This window comes from Cryptomeria japonica, chromosome 7 (genome assembly GCF_030272615.1).
Source record: "Cryptomeria japonica chromosome 7, Sugi_1.0, whole genome shotgun sequence".
NCBI lineage: Eukaryota > Viridiplantae > Streptophyta > Pinopsida > Cupressales > Cupressaceae > Cryptomeria > Cryptomeria japonica.
This window is the reverse complement of record NC_081411.1, coordinates 243,138,083-243,150,312: the sequence shown is the minus strand read 5'-3', so window position 1 is coordinate 243,150,312 and position 12,230 is coordinate 243,138,083. Positions and strand designations below refer to the sequence as shown.

The 12,230-nt window shown below is 33.5% G+C and overlaps 1 protein-coding gene across 25 annotated transcripts in view; it reads right to left on the bottom strand.

The window, feature by feature from the left end:
* Positions 1 to 8,029, bottom strand: part of LOC131051461 (mediator of RNA polymerase II transcription subunit 6) — a 109,657-nt gene extending 101,628 nt beyond the window's left edge. For 22 of the 25 annotated variants that reach the window (XM_059207882.1, XM_059207880.1, XM_059207883.1 and 19 more), the window contains exon 1: positions 7,772 to 8,029. The gene's annotated coding sequence lies outside the window, so the exon portion shown is untranslated. Of the gene's footprint in view, positions 1 to 4,217; positions 4,417 to 7,771 lie in introns of all 25 variants that reach the window. The other 3 variants (XM_059207885.1, XM_059207891.1, XM_059207903.1) reach the window with 1 other exon arrangement.
* Between the last annotated feature and the right edge of the window lie 4,201 nt (positions 8,030 to 12,230).

Below are 12,230 nucleotides of genomic sequence, written 5' to 3'. Positions count from 1 at the left end.
TGGGCAAAGATCAAGCAAGTTTTATGTTTGAAGGTAAGAAAGGAGATGAATTGAACCCATTGAAGACAAATTGAAGATTATTAAACGTCAACAAGGGACCCAAATGCCCAAGTTCGCTCCTGTCCCTTAGGCAGGGACCAGAGCGATTTTTGTCTTAGACAAATTTCTTGCCAAGTTACAATGAATTCCAAGGCATGGATGAATGAAAGGGGACATTACGAGACCGTTGAAGATAAATTTGGAAGCTGGCGAAGTGTGATGGAGACTACAAGTACAAATTCGCTCCTGTCCCTCTCCAAGGGACCAGGGCGATATCTTAGTTATGTTGCCTTTTCCTCCAAATTCAAGACACTTCAAGACGAAGTACAAGGTGGCAAAGATGTTTTAAGGTGTCTCAATCAAGCACAAAGTTACGAAGATCACCAAAGTGAAAGATTTGCATCAAGACACCTAATTCGCTCCTGTCCCTTAGGAAGGGACCAGAGCGATATTTCCATAAAGGCATAGATTTCAAAAGTTTCAAGCGTCCAAGGTGTTCAAAGGGACTTCATTCTACGCAATGAAAGTGATGGCAAATTGGTCGAAACAAGGACAAACTCAAAACCTTGAAGTTCGCTCCTGTCCCTCAGGAAGGGACCAGAGCGATATCTATTATATTTGCCAATTCATGTAAAATTCATGCCAAGTCAAGGTTTTGCAAGGTGGTAAAAGGTCTAAGGCGTCCTTCGAAGGTGATATACCAAAGGCTTCAAACGTCAAACGATCACCAATTTGTATAAAGAGCCTATATCGCTCCTGTCCTTTGGACAAGGACCAAAGCGATTTTCATCAAAACACTCATGTCCCGTCAAAACCAAGACAAGGCAAGGATAGGCAAGGTCAAGGACGTCCTTTGGAAGGCAATGAACGAAGAACGAAGATCAAAAGTTTGCAAATTTGAGCCAGGACACTAGGATCGCTCCTGTCCCTCAGGAAGGGACTAGGGCGATATTTGCCAAAGCACTCATTTTCCTTCGGAGATCATGACAAACAAACTTGCAAAGGGTTCAAAGCGTTGTTTGAAAGGTAATAAAGGAGAAGTTGATATCAAGGACGGAGAATTTCAAGTAAAAATTGATGGATCGCTCCTGTCCCTCTCCAAGGGACCAGGGCGATAATAGTCATGAGATGCATTCATTCGCACAAACAAGTCAATTAAGCTCAAAGATCCTAGCAAAAATGTCTAATTCAACGTGGAAATAAATACTTTGGACGTCGAAATTGCAAGAATCAAGACCCAGTTGATGGATCGCTCCTGTCCCTCTCCAAGGGACCAGGGCGATGAGGTACGTATCTTTCCATCTTCAAAATATTTTGGCGCTCAAACACATTTTTGAATTTATTTAAATGCTAGAAAATTCGATAAGATTGAAAATTTAATTAAAAATAGCATTTAAATATTGCATTTAATTATTAATTAATTTTTGCCTTGTAAAAAAAATCGAAGTTTATTAATTTAAACGATGGCAAATTAATTAATTATTATAGAGCGCTTGGTATTTTATTGTTTTATGAAGGTCGGCCTTTCTTATTTATTAAAAAATCGTTTATAATTGCTTTATTTTTACAAAAGTCGGCCTAAATAATGATGAGAGGTAAGCACTTATAAAGGAGGGTGGTGAAGATCATTATTTTCACATTGTTATTTTATCATCTCAAGTGCGATTTAAGGAAGACAAAGAGGTGCGAATTATATTCAAAAGGGGTGCGAACTTGAAAATTCTATTGGTGCGAACTTGTCAAAGGCTTGAAGATCACGTCAAAAACTTGAAAGGTGGCGAAATTGCTATTTTGAAGGGAGATCACGTTGAAGACCATCTTATTTCAAATTTTGCCTAGGCGAATTCCTTTATTTTTAGAGTTAAGCTCTCAAGTAAGGTATGGCAAGATCTCTTGTTTTAATTTCGAATTTTGATCATCATTGCCTTAATTTTGAATTTTGAAAATTTGTTTTCCCTTAGCTCAGTCGTTTTTAGGAAATGATTAATAAAGGACTTATCATTAAGTTTCCTAAAATTTGCTCTCTAATTTATGTTATGTATTGCAAAATCATGTTACTAATTTTGAAATGTTGTGTAGGCATCAAATGGAGATCTCTTCAAGGAAAATCAAGCCGGATCAAGGACGGTCTTCGCCAGGACGGTCTTCGCCAGGACATGGGCGACCTCTTTCAATCCAGCGTTCCAAGGCAAGGTACATCATCATCCTACACATCAAGGACACAGGGAGTTAGAACAAGGGCTCGTTGAAGAAGTAAATAGTTCCAGATGAATTAATTAAAGCCAGCTTCTCAACAACATCAAGTTGAATATCTACCAAGTTACAGGTGTCAAATGAGGTGGCATCCTAGTCATCATTTCTCCAATCAGTGAGGTCCACCTCAGCATGTCCAGATTCAATGTACTTAACTCATGGAAGGTGGCACAAACTCCGATGTACCTACCCCGGCTATCCATTGGTCGATTTTTCTAGAAGGGACATGTGTCCAAGCAATACAATTTTGTCATTGGTCAAGCATTAAATGTTATGTAATGGTTGTAACAAACCCTAATTAGGGTTTTCATTGTTGAATCTTGGCCATTGATCTTGAATTGATCTGAGCCATCGAATTGTATTGTGGGCACTATATAAGCCCAGGCATTTCATTTGTAAAGGCTAATTAGCAATAAGTTAGAGATAGCATGTAAATAGTTGGAAGAGTTAGAATATAGTTGATAGAATAGTAATTAGAGTAGAATAGGAGGACAAGGCAAGAAATTGTTGCCATTGATTGTAAACAAACTCCATTTTCATTGAAGTAATGGTGAAGTGTGTCGTTTCTTGCAATTTGCATGGTTTCTTGTTGAGTCTTCAATCCTAGATGATAGATAATTAGATGAATGGAGGAAATGTGATTGATTGATGATGGAATTCGTATATCCATACTACTAGCAGTTTGTTGATTGCAAACTTGCCTTGTGTAGTCAACTGGAATCGTTCAGCTTAAGCTCAATTTCAATTTGTCGCTTCTTCATTGATATGCATCAACTTGATGGTGTCTATGCCTGCGGTGATGATTTGAACATCATAAAGCTTCCCTTAGAAGATCGCACTAGTCTTGTGTAGATGTTCCATTGATGTCAAAACAAGACCTAGTTAGAGTTTTATCAAAAAATCAATCATTGCTCCTACATTCTTAGTATTAGGATTAGATCCTCTCTTCGCCCCCATCCTTTTTCCATTTTTTTTTCAAATCTAAGTTAGTGAGAGCTTGTGTTCTAGCAAAGTAGATCGGAAATTCAATCACCAAATGTAAGTCCCCTTGTGATTCCAGCAAATCACATCATACCACGGCGAGCTTATCCACATGTAGAGACCCTACTAAAAGGAACCTTGGAGTCATCCTAACTGATCCTTTATGCGAATCTTCAGTAGTTAGAGACTTTTTCTCAAGAGAGGATAAGATACCCTTAGGTATTTTATTCTGTGTTAGGCTGTGTACAAAATACACATCAACACAGACTAGCTACTGTATCAACGCCAATATCACACAGGCTCGATAGGAAATAATTACATGCTAAGCATTAGGTGACCCACAACTTATATTTGCCAAAGATGAAATAATAGCTGCCGTCAAACAATTATCGGGGCTACCTTCAAATATACATTTGCCCACGAATTGTATCATCGCCAACATTTAGAAAAAGTTCGCACCAAATATTAAAGTTGAGATTGAACCTTACCCATGTCCTTATGGGGTTGATTAATTTAAATTTAAGCATTGGTGTCTTCATGTAAATTTTTATTTATGGAAAAGGATAAATTGGAATCTCTCCTTATTTTAGTGGAGCAGCTGCTCCTTATAAATTAAAAATAAGCTTTGAACGAGACTGAAAATAAAGGAGGAGCAACTGCTTATTGAAAAAAAAAAAAAAAATGATATATGGTTCCACAAATTTCTTTCCCTCCTTTTTATATGTCTCCAATCTTTTCTCCTAATAATATAAAGCAGTGACTACTAGCAAAAATAAGCTAAGCAGGCGCATGGGACCTGCCCTTAGACAGCAAAGCATGAATCTTATCAGCAACCAATGAGATAACTCTGTCTCATAATATTATGTCATAACAATTTAAAACTTAATTTATTTTCTCAAATAATAAACATATGCAAATATATAAAACAAAACGGAAACCCTTACAGAATTTGTCTCCGTCGAAGACTTCACAAATTTGGCACAACTGTAGACTCCATCACAAATCCACTGTTAGGAAGAGTCGGGTTTTCATCCAACCCTTCTCATCATTGAAGGTTTTCATCCTCTACGATTAGCTTAGCTGATGTAAAGCATCAGAGAAATTCATCATATCAAGCATGCTTTACTTCTCCAAGCGAGCGTCCTTATAAAGAGTTTGAGGAAACATCTAAAAGATTAGGCCAACTTATATATTTGAAATAATTGGAAAACTTTATTTAATAAAGTGACTTTTATAATTAAATTAATTAATTTAAGTCATCCATAAGAATTGAAATTAATTTTTGAATAACTTAATCAATTAATTCAATAAACCACTGTATAAAAATTTGGGGACATCACATCTTGTACTAGGGCCCCTTAGCCACTTTCATATATCAAAAAAATTTAAAATACATTACAATTTTAAAATAAATTTTCATCAAAAAACTAAAACCAAAATAAATAGCATGTGTCGGTTTAAATTTTAATAGTAGAAGAAAAATAAATATGACAGTATAAAAATGCATGGCACTTGATCCCTAGCAGTGCCACAAGTGCACTTCCGGTTAGTGTTGTATTTCTACCCTCAACCTACAAGAACCCTAGGCGTCCAATCTGTTCTGAAGTCCGGCAGTGATATGATGGTGGATCAGCCACCAATATTGGTCTCTGCATTGTAATCTACCTGTTGATGACTACAATTTTCATCCTCCATATAGTGCTTGGGTAAATGATGATTGATCTTCTCCACAACCCTAAAAAATGTTGAATAATAATTCAATTTAGTACACCATGCAATTCCTAAAATGGAGTTGTCAATGCTAGAGGCAAGGGTTTTCATCCTCACCTCAAATTCAAAGTCAAAGGGGTTATGTCCCTAAGTGCACACAAACTATATCAATGTTGAAAGTTGGAATATGAAAAATCATTGTTGAGAATGAACCAACCAGCTTGAAAATATATCTTTATCCTTTTATAATAACATTAATAATTAATTACTGTGAAAAAGAAGGAAAATGACATAATAATTTAATTTGATACCGTTTCTTGACCATCTGAACAAAATTGCGTTTGTATTACATTTCATGACTTCTTCCCCTATGTAATATCCCTTGCTGATGGTGCAATGAAATAATGGATTTTGGGCTTAAGGGATATTGTCAAACAGTTGGCAAACACGTTGAAACTCACAATTGCTTAAAGCAAATGAACAAGATGAATTCAATCATCAAAATACACAAGGAAAATACTTCAAATCAGACTTTGCTAGATCATTGACATTTCATCAAACTTATGCCATACATACTTTAGACTTACAATTTAATAACCAGGTATGTTACAATATGTTTCAGACCTTATTCCTCCTTACAATAGACTGCTTACAATGTCAAAACCATAGCCAACATTGGTTTACAAACGAATATGACTCAGAATTTTCTGAGTATTAATAGCAGCAAGAGTTTACATAAATATTACTAAAAACTCATTGTAACAAAGGCCAAAGAGAACCTGAATGTAGCGCCCTGTTGTGTAGATGAAGAAACAAGCAATATCGATGGTCTTTGTGCCTCCTTTGTGCCAAAATGAAGCCTTTACCAAAATCACCTCGGTTGCTACAATGGAGGTCTCAGAATTAACAATTTGACAGCTTCTAATTCTTCCCCTTTACACCAAGAATGATCGCTCACTCCCTCAAATCAAGATGCTAGTGACAAAAGCCAAATTCAATACCAATATGGACGCCTAGGAGCAATTTCATGTGTCCCAACAGTCTGATCAATTTATCTTCAGAATTGAATTTGGGTCTGATTCCTTCCTTAAAACTCCTTCAAAATACCCCCAAGGGAATCGCCCTTTATTGCCAACATTAGTGTTGCCCTCCTTTGTGTGATTGATGCTCCAATGATGGAATAAATATGGAATCGTGGGTTTTGATGGAGAAACCCGATTTATCTCAAATCTGAAAGAATGTCGAACTCTGATTATATCCCCTTCAATATGCTCCTAGAGAGTTCGCCTTGCTTCCTTTAACAATCGATGCACACTTGGATGTCAAAATAATCAATAGCTGATGTATTTTCCAAGATCGTGATTTTTTCCTAATTGATGGCAGTCTGAAGATTGCTGCAATTAAATCTCAGATATGAAAAGGTGCTAACAGCTTCTTAAGAGGATCGATGAAATCCTCAAACATTTACACGATCTTCAACCCCTTCTCAAAAATCGAACCTAAGAAAAGTTGGCCCTTGGCCACAAATTAAGCTCAAATAGGAAGACTGAAATATCTTCCTTTCAGCTGCAAATTTGTCTTCGAAAGAAGACTTCACAAATTAGGCGTTGATGTAGATTTCGTCACGAATCCACTCCCAAGATGAACAATTAGGGTTTCGTCCAACCCTTCTATCAATTTGTTGAAGGTTTGCATCCTAGAGATTCAACTAATGCAAAGCATCAGTCAATTCATCAAATCCATAATCCAAATCTCCAATTATCATACAATGAGACTCAACCTCTATTTATCTTTTTTCTCCATACGTCTCATAAACTTCTAGAGGATTCTAGAAATAATATTATTTCATTTTAATGAACTAATTATTTTATTTTAAGTCACTAATTAATTAATTAATTAAATATAAAGTCACCCTTTTAATTTTTAATTTATTTCATGACTTTATAAGAAATTAATAATTAATTTCTTCATATTTCTCCACTTAGCCAAAAGGCTAAAATTTCATAAAAGACTAGAAAAAATGGAGACATTACACCCTACTCAAACACATATGAGCATACGCTTCATTGCAATGCATTAATTTAATTAGAAAATGTGAGATTCAATGGTGACTCTAATGACCTTGGCCTCCAGCGGGTGGCTCTGCTACTCGCTGTTAATGAAAGAAAGTAGTGAATATTCTGCTAGAATGCATATAGAAAAGGCAATCCAAATATACAACATGTCTTCTTACGTATGTTTAGTTTGCTGATGGAGAATACACCTGACACCCCATTCATTGAGCCACATCCTTCTTTCACATAAAAATGAAAATACCCCAAATTATAAATGACAATTTCAAAACAGAAGAAATTCTTCTGTCAAATATATGATCACTATAATTTGAACGTCGCAGTAAGTATAGGTGTTATAACGATTTTGTTTGCAAACATCATGCCCGGTAGTACTAACCATTTCACTACATTCTTCGGACTACAAATTTCAAAGCATATTGTAATGACAATAAAGATTCAAAAGCATCCGTTTATGAAACGGAATTATTTGCGTTTAGGGTTTTAAAATATGGGCCATCTTTTTGTGAAGTCCAGATTTTAACTATGCTAAATAGAAAAATAGGTTGCCCTAACCGAACAAAGAATCTTAGCTTCGATTATTCCATATCTAACGCAAGGGCACTGAACAGAGATAAATTTGAACTAACACACCATAGCGAAAACATCGATCTCTAAAAAAGATTGTACTGAATTTAAAGTAATATTTGTAAATATAAATTAAACAGCCCTTTTACCTGTTAAATATTGTGAAACAATTTTAAGAGATACTCCAACTTCTAACGATTCAAGCTTGTTCCAATGTGTGCAGGAAAATCTCTTGACCGCCATAAACCCAAATAAAAGAAACGTTGCAAAAAAAAATATTGGAAACAAAGAAGGCAAATTCTTCGCAAATTTCAAATGTTCCAAACTTTTAAAAAACACGGGGTGAAATGAGGCAGATTCTTCGCTTCCAAATTATATACATATTTACAGCGAACGTATGACACGTGCCTATGGTAATTGGGGAATCTTTAAACAGGTATAGGTGACGCTTTGAAATGTGTATTTTTTATCTTTAAATGTATAGTGGATCTCATAGCGTTCATCATTACTATCTAGAAGTCAAAATAATAGTGACAAGCAGTTAAGTTGCACGTGAAGACAACTAAACAAACATCGTGAAATTTTGATGTATTTTTTAGAGCTTATGGGTGTGTATAATAATTACTAGTACACTTCTCCTAGGAGAGAGAGGCTTATAGTGGAAGAGGCCAATGGGATAATTTTGGTTTACGTGGAGTATTACATGGATGGTAAAAATATTTTAAAAATAGAATTAAAATTGGAATTTGTGAATTATAGTAATAATAGTAAAATGTTGATATCGTTAAATAATAATTTGAAATTATTTGAATAATATGTATAGTTATAATATAGTAAATCTTTTGACAAATATTATTGAAGAAAATTTAACCTTGAAGCATCGATATTTAAATATTAAAACATAAAATGTTTTTCCTTAGTAAGTAAACAATAGATGTGTTGCATCTAGTTCATGTCAATCAGTAAAATCTATAACATATTGCTTAGTTAGACAACATTGTAACAATAATGATTTCTACATGTAACAAAAAATAGATATGTATACTAAAGGTTTGCAATAAATAGAGTATGTCAAATTAGAATTAAAGCTTCACGTATTTTTATAATAGCTATACAAATGTTATTGTTAATTAATAAAATATAATGATAATTATGATAACACTCTCGGAGTAGAGAAGTTGAAAGAAGAATGAGACAAAGAGAAAGAGGGGAAGGCTCATGGGATGAGAGACAAAAAGAATTAGTGGATTCGTCTTTGTGAGATCTGAGGCTACCAATCAAGGCAAGGTGGAACAATGACTGCGAAGTTTGTCACCATAATGCCTATGGTGTAGAATGTGAAGAAGGAAGGATGGTTAGGGTTTTCAAATTTCTTTTTGTTTTCTATTGAAGTTTAGAAATATTTCTATAAGTAGTAGGATGGGAACCACATTTTTTTGTAGAAACGTATGTAGAAATTATGGTGAATAGGATAGATGCAAGCTAAAAATTTGTATGGATTCAAAGGAGTAGTGTAAACCGTAACAAGAATTGTATGTAGAAACTATTGTGGATAGGATAGTTGTAGATTGTGAATTTGTATGGATTCAAAATAGGAGGAGTTGAAATTGTGACAAATCTTATTGAAATTTTTGATAATATTAATAAATTTACATAAACTTTACTGATAAAAAATAAAATAATTATGATAACCAGTATCATGTATAATTGTACACGTAATAATTAATCTAATTATAAGAAAAAATATTAATAACATCTATTACTATTCATAGTAATTATTCTATTATTTATTATTGATGACTATGTAATAAGTTTTAATTATTCGATTATATTTAATTTATATATAATTAATGTATTGTAATTATTTCATTCGTATATATAAATTATATTACATTATTATTTATTATTTATTATCTAATAATTATATATGTTATATAATAGTATATAAGAAATTAGTATATTGTCATTATATAAATGAGTCAATTAAAGCTATAAATTTAATCTTTTTATATGTTTGATATTTATAATTCTATGTATTTTTTAAATTATTGTTATTAAAAATCAAGTGGCTTTATCACTCATTTCATTATCAAAAGAAATAGGACAAAACTAGTTACTATTATTTAATAATGAAATGATTGTAGAATACTATTGATGAAAATGAAGACAAAAATAGAAACATTAGGAAATTCGGTTAACCTATTTTAATTCTTGCTTCTCATTGGTTGATGCTTTGACATTTAAAATGTTGACATCATCCTAATAAGACTGTAGAGTACTCTTATCCAATAGAATAATAGATAAATCAATTTATATACTTTATAATAAATTTGGAAAAAATATAAACATTAGAAAATTTGGTCAAGCTATTTTAATTATTGATTCTGATTGGTTGATGCTTTGGCATTTAATAAATTTGGGTGAATGCATTAGTATTCCTACGTGTGGCGGGAACTAAAATTCACAATAGACCCAAAAAAAAATTATTTTGCTTATATAGATGCAATTCGGCACATATGTGAATCAATTATTAGTGGAGTAGGTAAAATACATGCCCATTTAGATGGGTGACCAATCTTCAATTGGAACCATTTGTGATCATTTTGTGGCAAAGGAGAGGTACATGTTCTCCATGTCACCTGGGGAACATCCACTTCCTTGCATTTAAAGTGTGTCATGTATTCTTTTCCTCACATCCAAATACATTAACGTTGTGTTCCTTCTCGTTTACTTGTTTTTCTTGCTCATCGACACCCCACTTTCAATACATTTCTTCTCTAGTGTTTGTTTCAATAGGCGCCAAAATATATTCGAGTTTGCTTTTTATTCTACAAATCTTTTGCAAAAGGAACAATCATAATGTTCGGTTTGTACTCATTGCTCCACTTCACACTGATGAAGATAAGCATGGACCAATGGAATAGCCATCAATGCTTCCTAATATACATGTCACCATTTCTCTATTTTCCAATTGACGATATTGAATGCTTCCTTGTTTAACGTTTTCTATAGGTTTCATTAAATTGAATGGTCACCAATGTTGCATCAATCACCGTTGCTCTTCCAAGTTCTCATGAAGAAATGTTTGATCTAAGTGATGTTTTTTTAACTAAGGCTATGAACCATAATAGGTTTGTTGGTAGTACTTTTTTATTTGTGATTTTCTGGTTTTTTTGGTTTGTCTCTAACTTATAGTCACTAACTTGAAGGTTTGTTATCTTATGAGGTTTTATTTTAATAATGTTTTACTAATTTTTAGTTTGTTAGACATTTTGTAATTTCAAGATGAATGTGTGAGGTTTTTTGTTTCTTTAATTTTGTATAGAAAAGATTCAAAGGTGTTGTTCAGAGGTTTTTATGAATACTAACATATTCAGTGTTCATAAACACATTGAAATATTTGTGGAAATTCTTATCTTCTGTTGGAGCATCATTGTGACTTGCTAGTTAAGTTATAAATATAAGTTTATAGTTCTATGAATTTGTTATGCAAATTGGTTTGCAATAGTTTTAAATTGTTTGTGGATAATGCAATCAAATTGGTTCATTCTTCATTAGTTTGTGAATGTTATTATCCTTAATAATGTTTGATGAGTTGAAATAGTGTCCATGTCTATTATGTTTTTCATGATTTAAGTCGTGTAATCAGACAATGTGAAGTTCATAGGGTATATTGGAGTTTTGACTGTGTGCATATTGAATATTAACCGAACCTGCTGAACCTTGTATTATTTTGGCTAAATATTCTTGTAGCTATGTGAATTACTATGATAATTTCATGTATGGATGCATAAATTTTATGGTTGACAAAAAATGGATGTGTATGTGTTTGCATGCACTAACCCTTGATGCAAGAATAAATAAGTAGTTGCAGAAGCGATCAAGCTATGCCAGTTTGGAGGATCGCGCCATGCAAGCCGTTAGAGATATTTCAAGGCGGTTGAGAGAATTAAAGACAATAAGGGAGGTGATTTTCAAGTGGAACGGCCAAAGAGTAGTGAGGCAGTACCAAATTTATCTATCACTGTCTTCAGCAAGTGACAATCTAGTGAAAACTATCATGTTATATTCCTGGTCGTGTAATGATGAAAACTTGTCTCACGATCTTTGTGGTTGACTTCTTCCTTGTTGTAATAAAAGTTTCTGCCTATTCTCATTGGCGTGGTCTAGGTAGTTAAGAGTTTGTTATAATTTTCTTATAAATAATGTTCTGAACCTCTTCCCAAAGGTTAGACAAAGTTTTCAGAGCTAAGTAGTGTTTTCCCTATTTTATGTATTGTAACAACTTTTGGAGATAATGAATAAAGTTATGTTATTCTGAGCATATATAGAAGCGTTTGAAATCTAGGTACGCTCATCCAAGGGGGCCCACTTGGTGAGTAAGCCTGTGTAATTGTTGAATTAAGTTTTCTTTTGTTGTAGTAGTTGTTATGGAAATTGACTGTTCCTACAGCCACTACAACCAGATCATGTGACTGTTCTTGTAGCCAAAGCAGACAGTGTAGTTCATACTTGCTAGCTTTGAATGTAGATAACATTTATTCATTTAAATCATCTTTTAGTGTTAAGATTTATTGTATCCATATAGTTGTTGCATCTTTGTATGTT